The 15,535-nt window shown below is 41.7% G+C and overlaps 1 long non-coding RNA gene across 1 annotated transcript; it reads left to right on the plus strand.

Moving 5' to 3' along the window:
* The first annotated feature begins 7,901 nt into the window (after positions 1-7,901).
* On the plus strand, positions 7,902-15,165 carry LOC126641107 (uncharacterized). The gene is made up of 3 exons (XR_007629199.1): positions 7,902-8,204; positions 11,790-11,855; positions 13,896-15,165. It is a non-coding gene; the product is annotated as an uncharacterized LOC126641107 (long non-coding RNA).
* The last annotated feature ends 370 nt before the right edge of the window (positions 15,166-15,535 follow it).

The following is a 15,535-nucleotide window of genomic DNA, read 5'->3' on the forward strand; positions in this document are numbered from 1 at the left end:
TCTCAGCTTAACAGACCCAGGACAGGTTTAAGTACAGATGTATAAAAACCTGAACCACACATAAAAATACAGACCCATCCTGAGCTGATGTTTTTGCCCCATATTTCAGGACATAGTTAAGATCTCACTTTTATCAGCATGAAGAGGAACAGGGTATTTAGAAACTGTGGGATATAATTCAGAGTGTTTTATAGACATGGATGTTGTGTGGCTGGGCTAACTTTACAACATCAAGACAACCTTTTCTGATGCAGTGCAACCAACACCCATTTATTGCAGGAGAAGCTTGAGTTTTAAATTTAAATTCATGTGGTTTATTTAAGTGCTGAAACTGTTACAGGATATTTTACACACCAGAGTTCAAAAGAACAGCCATAGGGATGGACACACACACCAGTTCAGTGTGAATATGACAGTGGTTGGTACAAAAAGCTTCACAGTGATCAGAGGGATACAAACAGAGGCTGCTGTGAGGTTACCTGCACTCCCTCATCATTTCCTTGTGGGTTGCATCTTGATTTCTAGCCATTAGAAACTGGCTCAAGCCCTAAAGAAGGATGCTGAGTAACCACATCATAATTTTCCCTCTTGGTATTATTTTTGTCACTGTCTGGATATCCTCAGAAATATTCAGCCTCTTTTTTGATACTGTTAAGCCCTCTGTGACTTCCTGTGGTCAATGCACCTGGATTTAAGCTATGTTCCCTTTTACTGGTTTTGGATTTGTTGCTTTTCCTTTGCACTGAATGTCACCTTGTTCTTCTGTGGCAGCAGCACAGAGGTCAGAACACCTGCTCTGACCTCTGGGAATTTCACAGATATCAGACATACCTATGCAGGGCTGTTTCTAATCCTTCCAATCTTTGTCATTCACCTGGGAGTTTCAGCTATCCCTTGAACATTGTCTTCCCTCCCTCCACCCTTCCCCAAATCCCTCTTTCTTCCAAGTTCAGTGCTCTGCATTAGTTTCTGCTCTGCCATGCTTGGTTGTGTCAAGCCCAACTCCACACTCAGCAGCTCAGCAAAGCACTTTAGGCCCATGGTAATCTTTGAACTCAGAACATACTGAAGGGCTCCACTTAACAGAGATCAGATCATTCATGTGCTTAAAGATAAGTATTTGCTTAAGTACTTTGCTGAATTCAGGCCTAAACACACACATTAGATTCATCAGCTAGGACCCTTGGCAAATTTTACCACAAAGGTGCCTATCTCTCTCCATTGACTATAAAGGGAGTCTAGATGATTAGTTTAAACTAGATAGCTAATCTTTAGACAGCTAAAATTAGGTGAGAGGAATCCCATCCTCTGTATCTATCAATGGTGTCAGGCACTGATCTCTGTTGGGGGCCCTCTGTATTCCTGTGAGGCCATTAATGAGAACCAAAAATGGTGATGGGCTCGAGAGTGGTGAGGAGGGAATTTCTGGCTCCCTTCCTCCAGCAGAACAGCAACCAGGTGCAGTAGGTCACAAAGTTAATGGTTTATTTAATTCTCAGACCTGAATTCTGCCCTGCAACAACACTGGGCAGTTTTTAAACGATGCCTTGGCAAAGATGAGGTTTTGAAGTCCGTGTGCTTTGAAGTGAGCTACGTGGCTGTCCCGCTGAAAAATTCCTCAGAAAACCTTCAGCCTTGACCTCGTGGTTCAAAGTTACAGAGATTGCGCTGAAACGTGACTTTAATGTTATCTAAGGTTTTTGTTTCAGTTTTGATCATTAAACTCAGGGTTGCCACATAGTCAGGAGTGATATTGGGTTTCTGCCAGACCTGCCAGTGGCACGAACACATGAGCCATTACGTACACAGTAACTCAAGAGTGTTGTAAATGCTGATGTGTCTGCAGGGTTGCCTTCTCTATAATGTAAAAAGTAAGTGAGAGCTGTCAGCTGCATACTAAAACAGTGCCTATGTGAAACAGCATGGTTTTGCAATGACCAAGGTTTGCACCTCAAAACCCAGACTGAGGGTCCAGAGCAGCTGACGGAAGGGATGCACCCGGATTTGCCCTCCCTGGCTATAGGATGATACACTGCAAAGTGTAGCAACCAAGATATGGTATGTGACTCCCTACCTGGCTTCTTCATTTTGGCTGATTATCAATTGCCTTGGGAGATTTATTGTAGCCCAAGCATTGAGTACCAAGTCCTGACTGCCTAGCATGCTCTGTTTGACCATGAACAGAAGAGATTAATTCTGGTGTAAAGAAAGGAAATTTCTGAAGATGTTCCCATTTTTCCTGAGTTACTCTATTAGGAGTGACATATCTCATTAGGCTTCCAATGCTGTGTCATACCTTTAGGTCAGTTCCTTCATCCGGGACTTCTCACCAACCTGCTTTTGGGCAGGACGATTGATCTGTGGTCTGTGGCCAGGCACACAACCAAAACCAGGGCTTTGCAGCCTTGCACAGAGGGCCAAACCGCAAAACAAACCCATCTAATCTGGGGACATGTCTGCAAGGTGCAGAGGAGCCTGCCCTTGCTGCATGGCAGCTTCAGTCCTCGGTGTGTACTGTGTAGAAAGACTCTGTCACTGGGAGTTCACCAGACTTTTTTTCCTTTTTCCCCCTTCCCTTCACTCATTCCCTCCCTTCTGTATGCCTCTGTTGCTTTGTATTCCCTTTCCACATCAGTCCTCCAAACAGGAGCCTTTCTTCTGTGGGCAAAGTTGGCATCACGAATCTAGAGATGATGATCTTTGCCCTGCTCATCCTGGGCAGAAGGACCTCCCTACAATCTTCTCCCACTGGTTCCCCACAGCAGAGCAGAACAGCACAATCAGCCTGGATCTGAGACAGCGTTTTGACTTCCAATAAATGTTGCTCTTCTTACGTGATAGTCAGTGTTCCCTAACTAAATGTCACTAATAATAATGGCAATCCTTGGAATGGAAAGACTTGGGGTTTCCACCGTGAAATGGTGCATTTAAAAATAAAAAAAAAAAATGAATCAGAAACTCACACTTCTTGAAGCCAAGAACATTGTGTTGGCACTGACGCATCAGAAGGGAATTAGGAAAGTCTCTCCTGGGCTGCAGTGCTTCCTGGCTGATCTGCAGGATTCCTGTGTGTTCCCCACTGGGACCTGCCCCAGACACAGGCAGGGTAATTCGACAGTGGAGGATCAGATCACTCGGTCTGTGCCCTAGGAAAGAAAAGTTTGTGTCCTGACAATGTATTTGAGCAGCACAGTCTGGGCAATACATCGAGGCATTAAGCTGTGCAAGAAATGGAATGTCATAATTACTCAGATTTGAGGGGGGAAAAAAAAATCAGCATGGGAAGAGTTACCCCCCCTTTCTCCTCCCCCCAAAGCATGTCATTTCTTAACTGTGCCTCTGAAGTGTTAGTTTGCTTTTGGCATTTTTCCCCTTTATCTAAACCTCTCAAATAAGCCCTAATGACAGCATGAGTTGCATGTTACTTCATGTACTGCCTTGCAAAGCACTGGAATTCCTTAGGTGTCTTAAATTATGGGCTCCTTTATGACAAATGACTTATATTCTGCCTGATATTTACTAATATATTGTGAACAGCACATTTAATGGATAGAGTTCATATCACAATTACATAGGCATTCATTAGTCTATTCACAGTTTAAGCCTCGTGTTTTATTGAAAATGGACTTAACAGTCTAATGAACTCTCACATGGGTCAAATACAATGAGTATATTGGTAGATCTGTATGTCACAATGAGAAAAACTAACTATATAAACCTTTACCAAGGCTTTACTCCCAATTTCAGCTCCTTCATTCACCTGAATGAAAGAATTTTTGATAATAAGTTCTTATTACAATTTCCTTTGATTTTTCTACTTGGATCCTTTTTCTTATTTCATGGAAAAGTCTGTCAGACCTTTTTCCAACATATTTTCATTGGGTTGTGACCAGAATTTATTAGAAATAATACAAAAAAAGAGTTAATCTCAGGGAATTTTTCTTCCTGGGAAAAAGCAAAAAGATCTGAGGAGTTTCAGCTGAACAACAGCTATTATGGGGCCATTTCTCCCCTGGCCTATAATAGGTTTTGTCATTTAAACTTCTGGAAACTGGGAAAGCAGGAATATTTCTCTACTGCAATAGAAATTTATATCTACTTTGCACATGTCTAAATGAGCACAGGAGGGACGCAGTGGTGGGAATCTGGACTGTGGATCTGCACAGTCTGGACCACTAAGCTTTTTCACTGATTCCCAGAGTGAGGAATGATTGCTCTGACATTTTTTCCCTCCTTTCAGTACTGAAATTCTTATGAGAAATCCAAAGCTGCTATTTTTGGCAGGCAGGAACAGTATGATTTTTGGTACCTTACTTAAAAATGTAATAATTTCTTTTTTAAATTACCACAACAGTTTTATGGTCCTCAACACTTCTAAAATGTTTCAAGCATTAAAAAAGAAGCCTATAAACTAATGAAGAGGGCCCTTAGTGCAACATCCTGCTCTCTACAAAAGCAAAGTCACACAGAATATTAAGCCCTAAGAGATCATACACTTAACACTCTCACTGATACAAAGCCAAATTTTGCTCTCATTTGAACTACCCAATATTTAGGCCAGTGGACATGAGAAATACCCCAAACCTGCAGTTTTCATGCTAATGAAAATAAGTCATAATATGTGAGAGATCTTTGCAAGTGTGGGCACTACTTCTTGACCTCTTCTTTTTGGTTTTGTTCCTAATTCAGTAAAGTTGAACATGACTTTAACTGTATGGAGCTGCCAGCTCTAAGAACTTAGGTCAGAAAAAGTGCTATGTTTTGGTTTGTGGTGTTGGGTTTTTTTGTTGTTGTTTGTTTGTTTTCCCGGGTCTATGTATTTATTCCAAATAAACCAATTGGACTTAAGCACATTATTTAAATGGAAGCAATTCCTTGTAACTGTGCTGTGCTGATTTGGGCTAAATGGGAATCTCAGAAACTTGTCAGTTGTGGATATTGACATTTTCTGAGGTATTTGTAGGTGAGCTTTTATTAACAGCTCTGTCCTTCAGTAGAGGTTAATAAATCACCGTTGAATTTGCAGGCACTCTCAGAATAGATAGGAAGCCAATTGGGCTCTGAAAGATTACTCCTCTATTTGTTTAGCCACTGGCTCTTTGGTTGTAACCGATAGGTTTAAGAGCTGGGAACGCTGCATTTCCCTCTATGCTTTAGTTGACTTGTTAGAGATTGTTGTTTGTGTTTGATAAACGAGAGGATGATGAGGCACTGGCTAAATGCGAGGGTGTTTTTTTTTTTTAATCTGAAAAGGTTAGAGACGGGAATTCCTCAAGTAGGCAAAGCCACTGGCTTCTGGCAATGAGTAACTGTTTTGTCTTGGATGCAACCTGAGCTCATTAGTGCTCTCTCTTCCCTTCACACATTCACACACACCCTCTTGGGTCAGCTCCAGACCCGCGTGATGGCTTAGGGGGAGCCAAACTGCTGCTTCTCTTCACTTGGCTTAGAAGTCTCACAGTGTGTAAAATGCACGTGTGTATCAGTGAGCCCCCAGCTGCCTGAGAGCACACCCGATTGCACTGGAAAATGTGCAAAATTGCAAATGGAAAATGTGCTAAATGTGCAAAAAGTGGAAAACGTGGGGAAAAGGGGGGGAGCCTCTCTGAGGGCTGCAGTTTAGACAAGTGTCAAAATGGACCAGGTAAATTTAGGGGCCATATTTGTGTTCATGTGGGGGTAAACACAGGAGCAATTACATGCAGTTTGTTGCAGCACTAAACAGAGAATAAGGATTGGACATTAGGAGCTGTGTGCACTTGGCTCCTACGTCCTGACTGCCTGCCTGGAGGCTCATGTGTGGATACCCAACAAAATAAATTGTATGGACAAATTATTACAAGGAGTAAATACCCCTGATTTTCTGAAAGTCTGTAGCTAAGTGCACATGTCAGGAAACATTTCAGTTTTGAAATTCCATTGCAAATTCTGAGATTTGGACATTGCAGTATTGTGAGTGGTTTGAATTTCCAAGCTGTCTTCAGGTTGGCTTTTCTGCCTTACACAAAGGTTATTTTTGATAGGTGCATAATCTAAAAAACCTGATTTGAATGTAGTGATTAGAAGTGGGTCGAAGAGGCAGGGATGTGAATTGTACCATGGGAGTGTTTGGAGCTTGCACATTAGCTGGTAGCTCCCAAAAGGCCCTTTGAATAAACAGACAGTAACTGCAAAAAGATTGATGGTTTAGCAATCGAAGTGGCCAGTGATCAGAAGTTGCCCCCTTGTTGGTGGAAAGGAATGGGTTGAGTGACACTGGGCTGCCTGAATTGTAGATTATCTCAATGAAGAGTAAACACGTAGTGTGAAAAATGAAATAAACCAGCTTTTTTTCCCCTTAGGCTTATAAAGAAAGGATTATTTCCCTGGTGAAAGCAGATGTTTAATTACCCAAGACCAGAAGCACAATAACACATGGCTGGTCTACCTGTTATGTTACAGCTGCGTGTGCTGCATGCTAAACCTGCTGTGTTACAGCTGCAAACGGCGTCTGTTCACAAGGTAACAGGAACGGTGTCATATTGCCTAAAAAATCAGACCTGCATGGTACAGTGGGGGAACAGGGAAGCAAATGTGATCCTTGCCATTATTATGAATACCTGCATAGAAAGAGTGGGAGTAAGCCCAGTACAACCTCCCACGGGATTGTAGGACTCTGCAGCAGCGCTGACAAAATCACAAGGTGTGTTGGAGCAGTGGAAGGAGAAGGCACTTCTTTAAGACAAGCAGCATGGTCAGAACTTAGAAAATCATGCATTGGTTAAAATTTGTACGAGTGGTCTGTTGTTTGGTTAGTCTGAGAGCTGAGCTGCAACCCCTCCTGTTAGTGTTTCAATGGGCAATGAGAAATAGAGCCAGCATGGCACTTACCAAGTCAGGACTTCCAGGATGAATATATTCCACCTTTATTTCTTCTCAGGGCAGGGAAGGGGGGAGGAATCACCTCACTCTTGGTGCAGCTGGCAGTGATGTTACAAGAAGCAGAGGGACATCTTGGCACCCTGTGTGACTCTTGCAGGGACCAAGTCAGTAAAGATTAACACCTGTTTCCAGCAACCACATGCTTATCCTTCCACAAAACTAACTTTAATTTTTTTCCTCTCTCTTTTTGTTTTGTTTCTAGCAGCACACAGTTTTGTTGACAGCAGAGAATTGTGGTGCCCCATGTGCCCTGCTAAGTCTCTCAAATGAGCAAGCAGACATACTTACCTTTGGAAACTCTTCCAAGGTGAAAGACCTAGGACACTTGGGATGTCATCATGAGACGTGGTTTGTGAGACTGGAAATCTGAACTTCAGGTCCAACATGCACAGAACTTCCCCAAGCCTCCAATTTAGGACAAAAAAATACCTTTGAATGTGTTTGATGAATAAGCTGGCTATTTTTATTTGAAAATTGTGTCCACCTTGCTGGGTCTGAAGCCCTGGGAGAGCCCCAGGAGAAAGGCAGTAGAAAAAGGAAAAAAACAACAAAAAAACCACAAGGCCTTGTGAAAGTCACAAATGAGGGAAAATATGTAATATTCACTTATTTCTGTTTGTAGAGCTTATTTCTATTAATGTGCAGTCCCAACAATAGCTGGTTGCCACGATACAGGGTGGTTGCCAGAGAAGGTGCAGAGTAAGGAGGTGAATAGGATTCAGAGTGCTCCAGGGAAGCACTCCATAAGCAATCCATAAGATTTTTATGGTTTTTCAACATCTGACCTCCTAAAAATCTTTCTCTTTGCATTGTTTTTGAAGGATGGAATTGAAACTCCCTGTGGAAATGAGATGTCATTGGCAATTGTTTTGGCACTCAGCTCGATAACCGCCCTTCCAGCTCCCCTGGGACCAATAGTGATAATTAATATTGTGATGAATACAAGTAGCACCAAGCATTGCCCTGTCATACTTTAATGACAGACACGTTGTTTCTGAAACAACAGGATGCTTTGGCTGGCATCCTACTAGACTCATTCCTATGGTTTTCAGTCCTCAGGTGGCATTAATGGCAAGGAAGGCAGCTCCTTCTGGCTTACCCTTAAAATGTGCCATTTCTCTTCAGGTGAGTATCTGAAAACAAGCTTGGAAAACTCATCAAAGCTACCCTGTACCCTGATAACTACCTGGATATGGGAATGAAGACAGTGTCTAAGAGGGAAGTTTCAGAAATAATGGAGGTTGACACCTCACTTCCTCAGTGTCTTTCTGCTCCCTCCCAAGGTCAGTGCTAGTGCCAGCTCAGCACCTTGACCGTACTCTTTAAGCTCCAGAGAAAGCTCATCATGTCAGAGATCACTCACATCTTTCCTACCCTTCCATGAGGCAGTTTTATTGTGATATGACACAATTCACTGGACTGCCAGGGAGCCCTTCTGAGACCCAAAGCCTCCAAATGCAGAGTAGTGACAAAGAAAGCATTGCAGCAGTCCTATCTCACAATAAATGAGATTACAAGCATGGAGATAACAGGAACCTCACAGCAGACCTTTCCTTTCAGCTTCTCCCTGGCGAACACAACTTGCAGATGGCTCAGTTTCCTGCTGGCTCGGTGCAAATTTTTCAGTGTGGGGACTTCTGTCTGGTGTTGCTTTGCAGCACGAAGCTAGCAGGGGTTAATGGCTCAGGAGGGACAGAAACTCTGCCAGGTTAAACTTTTGATGCGTGATCCCACCATGTACCAGTGAAAATAGTTCTGCTGATTTCTTCTCCTCTTCCCCAGTGATGATGATAGTTGGGCCCTGTCAAATAAGCACAGAGAAACCCCAAATGCTCCAGCCCTGTGGGTACAGAAAGAACAAATATTTCTGTTATCAGTGGAGCAGGGGAAGGGTAGTGCAAGGATATCTTGCTGACAAACTCAACTCATTGTGCAATTAACTGGCATAGCCTGACACCTTGTATTCATTTGCATACGTTTAAATGAATTAGACAAGTCCTAATGCCAAAGCTGTCACCCAAACATTTGTATTTATACAAATACAACCACCTTTGCTAAAAAGGTCATAACTTTCAGCATGGACTTTGTCTCTCTTTCACTTGATTACACCTATCTCCTCATATAGAGAGTTTTAAATTATTTATATAGGATGCCTCGATCCTTATAATATTTCTAAGTGAAGTATAAAATCGAGCATTGTCTCACATATTTTAAAACACACAAGCTCCATTACTGTTTTATAATTGCTAATTAACAGATAAATGTTTCGTACTCCCACATTTTTTATCCTCCAGATACAGCAAAGCAAACAGATTAACAGAGGAAACCTGAGGACTGCAATATCTGTTTTATGATAAGAGCATTTAGTAACTTAATCCCTACTACGCTCAGCTCTCAAAGACAATGTACTAGTGGTTATGTGATACAGAATAATGAACTGATACAGAGGTACATTTGTGTTGTTCTCTGGTTAGAGTGGGAGCTGAGACTTGGATTGTTGTTTTTTTTTTTTTTTTCCTGGGCTTGGAACTAGTTTAAATGACTTGTCTAAGGCTGTAGGATAATTTCAACCATTTTATAAGTATTGTGCTATAAAATGGAGAAAATTCATAAACCCCTCTCAGATGTGCACCCTTGTGTATCGCTGCATGGGGGCGTCATCATTATTAGACTAACATAATAATCTAATGCCAATGTCTAGTATAAAAAGTAATGATAATTAGCAGTAACACAGGATGGCAAATAATCATCTTCAGGTGACAAATGCAGGAAACCTAAGAAGTACCGAGAGCAGACTGGGACTTCTTCAGTTGCTTCTTTGAACTAATTACCTAATAAACCCAGGATGTGATTGTGTGATACTGAGTCATAGATTCAACGTGAGACGCTGTGCTATATTAGAAGATGAAGTAAAAAGGTATTTTGAGTCTCTCTGGCCAGAAGTAAAACTCTTATCTAAAAACCCCACATACATTATGGTTTCAGATATCTGCATTTTTCTAGCCTAATTCTTGATTATTGCAGAGGAGGTATTTGTTTAGCATGGGACTCTTCCCAAAGCACCACCACTTAAATTCTCCAGCTTGCAGCAACGCACTTTCTATTTTGGCAAGATGAATCTTCTGGTATCTGCATACCTCTCCTGTTCCTTCCTTCCTGTAATTAGGGGTAAATCTGCTCCAGGACCTGTTCCTTTGTAGAAGCACCATTTTTAGAGCAATACATCATTGGCAAGTCATGACACTAACAGATCCTTGGAGAGTGCTGCCTCTCTAAAGAGATATAGTATCACCTTGATCACTGCTAGACACCACTCAGTAAAGAGCTCCATCAGTTGGTGAGGAAGCAGGAATAAACTCATTTTAGCTATAAAGATGCAGGTGGAATCTACTTATCAGTGAAATAGCCTCAACAACTTATGTCCATTTTACTTCTTCCTATTTGCCCTCAATGCTCCCAGTAACCCTACTTTGATTTTAGGGATTCAAGCTGAGCTAGGTGGATGACTAATGTTGGGGTTTTTTCCCCCTGGAAGTATTTATTTGCACACTTCCAATTTTGCACTTCCTGTGCCTTTGCTTTCCATGGACATTGGGCCAATATTTTTGTATTGACACAAGGGTTTGCAGAATGCAAACATCAGAAGGAGTTGGGTCTGTGCCTCCTTTCATGGGACAGAGGAATCACTTGTGTTTACATGTCAAGGCTCTTTTTCTCAGTATAAGCGCTCGCCCATAAAGAGATTTGTGAATTGGTTCCACAGACCAGTCTGGTCCCCAGATCTTGTCTTTCTTTCTTTAAGATGAAGATCAGCTGATCAAGGTGCTGAAAATAAACCACATGACAAAATTGACCCATTCATCAGCACGGTGTAGAATATTACCCAACAACCAGAAGGCATTAAAAATATTCAAAATAGAACTGAAGACACTAACATAAATAAATGTGAAAAGAGGCACAGGTATGTTAGTGTATGTTAGAGTATTTTTGGGGTGCTTTTCTGTGTCGTTGTGGGGGTGATTTAGAATAACTAAATGAACATTCTCAAAGGTGGTTGCTTAAGGAGCAAAACCCCAGCAACAAAATTAAATGTCCAAAGCTGGAGACTTTGAATGCTGCCAACCTCTTGGCAAACTTGACCTTATCTTTAGTTACCCAGAACCCTCTTGAAGATGCAGATGCTGGAAAATGAAACCACTTTCCCTGTCACGATGATATTTCCCCTTCTTACTAATACCCGGAAGGAAACCTGATGGATTAACACACTGGTTGTACTGTCAGGATGATTCACAGGATGATGTCCCCCTGGCCCTGCCATGTGCCTTGCTGCTCCATCAGCTGCATTGCCTTGCTGCCTGTCCATCCATCCATCCACCCACCCACTGCAGCAGTGTGAGCTGAGCCAGCCCTGTGTGTTGTATTGTTCTCAGCTGAGCTCAGAGCACGTTCGGAAGCAACACCCAGAGCTGGGATTTCCTCCGTGTCAGCACACAGAGGGGCTCTCCGCTGACTCATGGACTGGTCCCAAAAATAGCAGGTTCAGAATAGAAACCTTCGAGCCCTTTCTGTCCTGGAGAACAATGCCTCACACTTTTTTTCTCTCTGAGTATGAAATAAATCCCCTTTTTGCTTCCAACTTGGCAGTGTTAAGCTGGAGGGGCTTGGTCCAGTGCTCAGAGCACCTGACTGTGCTCTTGAGGAGAGGAGTCAGTCAGCGGGACTCGTGTTCTCTCATTCTCAGCAGGGATGTTATTTAGTTCATTCTGATCAGGGCTTTCTGATTTTTCTGGGAGGACATGGGAACTTAAAACAGAAAGAGATTCAAGCAAAGACTTCTCTTCACAGCCTGTTTTTTTATCTTTTTGCAGGGCAGTTTTAAGGACCCAGACAGGACCAACAATGAATACAAGAAGGAAAAAGAATATTCATGAAGCGTAAGATCCCTCACACAACTGAAGTGCCCATGGGTTTTTGGAGTGTTTGATTACTTTCTGTTGTTATTTATAAAATGCCTAAACATCTGTCAAGCCCATCTGAGAAAGAGCAAGACCCTTCTATGTATAACTGTGTTGTCAGTGCTTTACAAATCCAGTAGCCAAATCTCTGTGGGTTGGCAGCTGCTGGTGTTCCCTGTACCAACCCAATTCCTGTTGGGCTGCAAGGGAGTCCTCAGGGAACAACATCGGCAGTGGGACCCCAACCTGTCAGCCCTTCTGTTCCTGGCACCATCACTCGTGCAGCCTGGCTCCTCTACAAGCTGGCAGCATTCTGATTTTGGGAACTGATCTGCTGGATTTTAGCCACTTGCTGTCTGTAAGGGCCTTATCCAAACTGCATCTCTTCAGCTGAAGACAAGGCTGGGTTGCTGGGCTAAGCCATGCACTCTCTCAGCGTTGGGTGGGCAGTCTAACAATATCAGAGATGATTTTCACAGCTTCAGATAATTTTCAGAGCTTCATTTTTTCAGCTATTCTGAAAATACTGGTTTTGTAATCCCATGTGAGAATGCTTTCAGGGAGCCAGGTTGTTTCCTCAAGGGAAATGGTGTCTGTCACACAGAGAACTGAGAAACAGAGTAAACCATGCCCCAATAAAAAGTAGTCACAGACATTGGAGAAAAACATATTAATATATCACTCCCTGAAAAGTAGGAGAGGTGAGATTGAACTGGCTGCTTTTTAGAGAGAAAAATCCAAAATCTTCTCTAAAGTATGTGCTGAACTTTTGAAAGTCTTCCACTTCCCCCTCCTCCTTTCCCATCTCTACAATAAGTACAATTTTTAGACAAGGCAGGTCTTTGTGCTCCAAATTTAATACCTAGTTTTTGACCCATAGAGTGATAAGCTGGAAAATAATTGGCTGGATTTTCCCCAGTGTTGAAGAACGCCTTTCAAATTGACTTGGGAACTTGCCTATTCTCGTCTGCCCACCTGGCTTTCACTTTGATATCCCTAACATTATCATAACTTTTATTGTGTTTTCATGTCAGTTAAGCCTTCTTCACTAAATTACTTTCATTTCTACATCCTCTCCTGCTATTTGGTCTCATCATCATCTAAGATTTAAGGTGAAAAAGTTTCTTCTATTTGACAGGGTGGGAGGTGGAAATTACTGTGTGAGCAGTAAACTACAGGTTACATAAATAATATGTCATTGTATATCACCCAGTGGAGCCTTAAACCAATTAATTAGTTTGTATAAAGCTTTTGTCTGCTTTTTAACTGCATCCTATCCAAGTTGATTGCACATTTGCTCTAAGTTGGTTGTTTTGTTTTCTTTCTTTGTGTCGTCAGCTTTCAGGATTCTTATATAGTTATGCTGTGTGTGTTTCTAGAGATTGATTTTCTTTCTTTAGAGGCTTAGTTTATGTTTTTTCCTCCCCTTCTTGACACATCCCTAGCCTGAGGCAAAAGTGTACATTTAGTTCAAGAAAGGTAGGCACAGGGATATTCTTCCCTGTACATGGAGTGAAAGGCAAGCTGAGATATGCTGGATTAATGGAGAAGGTACTGAAAAGCAGCTGGTTGATTCAGAGTGAGCCATTCACTTGCTTTCATGCTGGTTAATAGCAAGAAAAAAATAATCTATAGACTGAATTGTACTGTACAGATAATTTATCCTAATGCCAAGAAGCCTACCACCCTTTTCACAGGCAAAGTTTTCTTTTACAGGAGTGCCAGGAAAGATTGCTTTTTGGTTGAAATTGAGGAGATTATGGTAACCCAGGTGAACCTTGTGTTGGAAGAGAACAGAGTTGGTGGAATAATATATTTTTTTGCAGTCTTTAGTGAAAAACTTAAGAAGTTACTAGTGTGGGGAAACAAGGAAGAGAAAGACATTTTATTACATTGTCAGTAACTGCCCATGCTGAAATACTGGTCTAGCCTGACTGCAAAGCAAAAACAGACATTGCTTTGATATGATGATCGATTTTATTATTCCAGCTGAGATTTTTCTCTTTCATTTTTCTGCAGATCTCCTCTGCTCAGTGAATCAGGAACTGTACAAAAGTCCTTTACAATGCAGACTTGATGTACAATAATATTAAGCAAGAAAATATTCAAACAGCCATGAAACAGTCATCAAAAGTGCTGCTCCTTGTTTCAATCCCTGCAAGAAATCAAAACCTTTCAAGCAGAGCCAGATTTTAACGAATGGTGGCTGTTTAAAGCAGAGTTGCCAAAAGCCTTGGCTGTGCCTGGACTTTTATTTTAAGTATTTGTACCATTAAATATTAATATAGGTCAAATAACTGATCCCCCTGAGCAGATGAAATCTGCACAATGAAAACAAACACACTGTAAAACATGAGCCAATGTTACCCACAATGTTGCTGCATAAATATGCAAATACAGACCCCGATTTCCCTGAACAAGTTTTCTTATTGACGTTATGGGAGAATGAGAAGGAAAACATAAAAATTAAATAATAGTCACAGCACTGAAACTTTTAAGAGCTGATCCAAGGCTCATTGACTCAAGGGAGCTTTGCCTCTAGTACCTTTAAGAGCTGCAGTGCTGCAGAACCTGAAACACACTCAGGGAAATCACAACGTGGTGCCACACAGACAAGGCAATGTCACATTTGACAGTAGATGTGTCTGTAGGGACACACTGCAGTAGGAATTAAAAAGAAAAACGTGGAGTGGATCTGTTTGTTTTTTACTGGCATCTCCTGCATAATTTCACTACAGGCTCCCAGTTTTTGCTGGTGATGATGGGAAGTGTGGGAGATCCTACAAGAATGTGTGAGATGTCTTAGGTCAGGGACCTTGGTGAGGTCCAGGCAAGATGTACTCTTTGTCCAGCTCACTGTCAACGTTTTAAGGAGTATTGATGAAAAGCATGCACTAAAATTGAAAAGGAGGAGAACTACATAGCAAGGATGGAAACTGAGAGTTCATTGAATTGATCAGTTTGTATACAGCCTCAAATGCTATTGTGGAGGGCAGCCATGGGAAGCCTTTGCCCTTGATCCTTTGATCTCCGTTTGTCCCGATCTTCACAGCTGGCAGAAGCTGCAGTTGGGTTTGTGTGTGCTGTGTGCTTGAGGCCTGGCTGCTCTGTGAGGTGTGAGCACTTGGAAGTGCTTTGAGTTTGAACTGGATACAATAGAAACCTAAAGAAGCTGTAAAAATACCCTGGGCCAACTTCTGATCCCTGTTATTTCTCAGCAAATTAGGAATAGCTGTTAAAATTATGGCACTGGCATTGCAAAGTTGTACATTAAAAATAATGAGTGAAGTTACAAGAGCACTTAAAATAATAGTCTAAATTATGCTTGGTAATAATTTTTGCTTAAGTCAATGTTTTAAGGTTTTCTTCAAAAGAATAGAAGGTGTGAATCCTGTCTAATCCTGTGCTTCCAGCAGCTGAAGAGTTAAGAATAATCCTGATACTGTGAAACTTAGAAACCTTCACTCCAGGAAATATGGATTCCTGTAGCCAGAGTACTCTGACAATCCCCACAACAGTGGATGTAAAAGTCCAATTTCAAATTTTAAAAATGAACAGTTACATGACCTAAGCTGCATTTTACCATCTTTTACTCCCATCATGTTTGGGAGCAAATGATACAGGAGGACATATATTTACTTCAAAGAGGTAGATACTAG

The sequence above is a fragment of the Myiozetetes cayanensis genome, unplaced genomic scaffold, assembly GCF_022539395.1.
Source record: "Myiozetetes cayanensis isolate MyiCay16 unplaced genomic scaffold, myiCay2020 scf20-37, whole genome shotgun sequence".
In the NCBI taxonomy this organism is placed as follows: domain Eukaryota; kingdom Metazoa; phylum Chordata; class Aves; order Passeriformes; family Tyrannidae; genus Myiozetetes; species Myiozetetes cayanensis.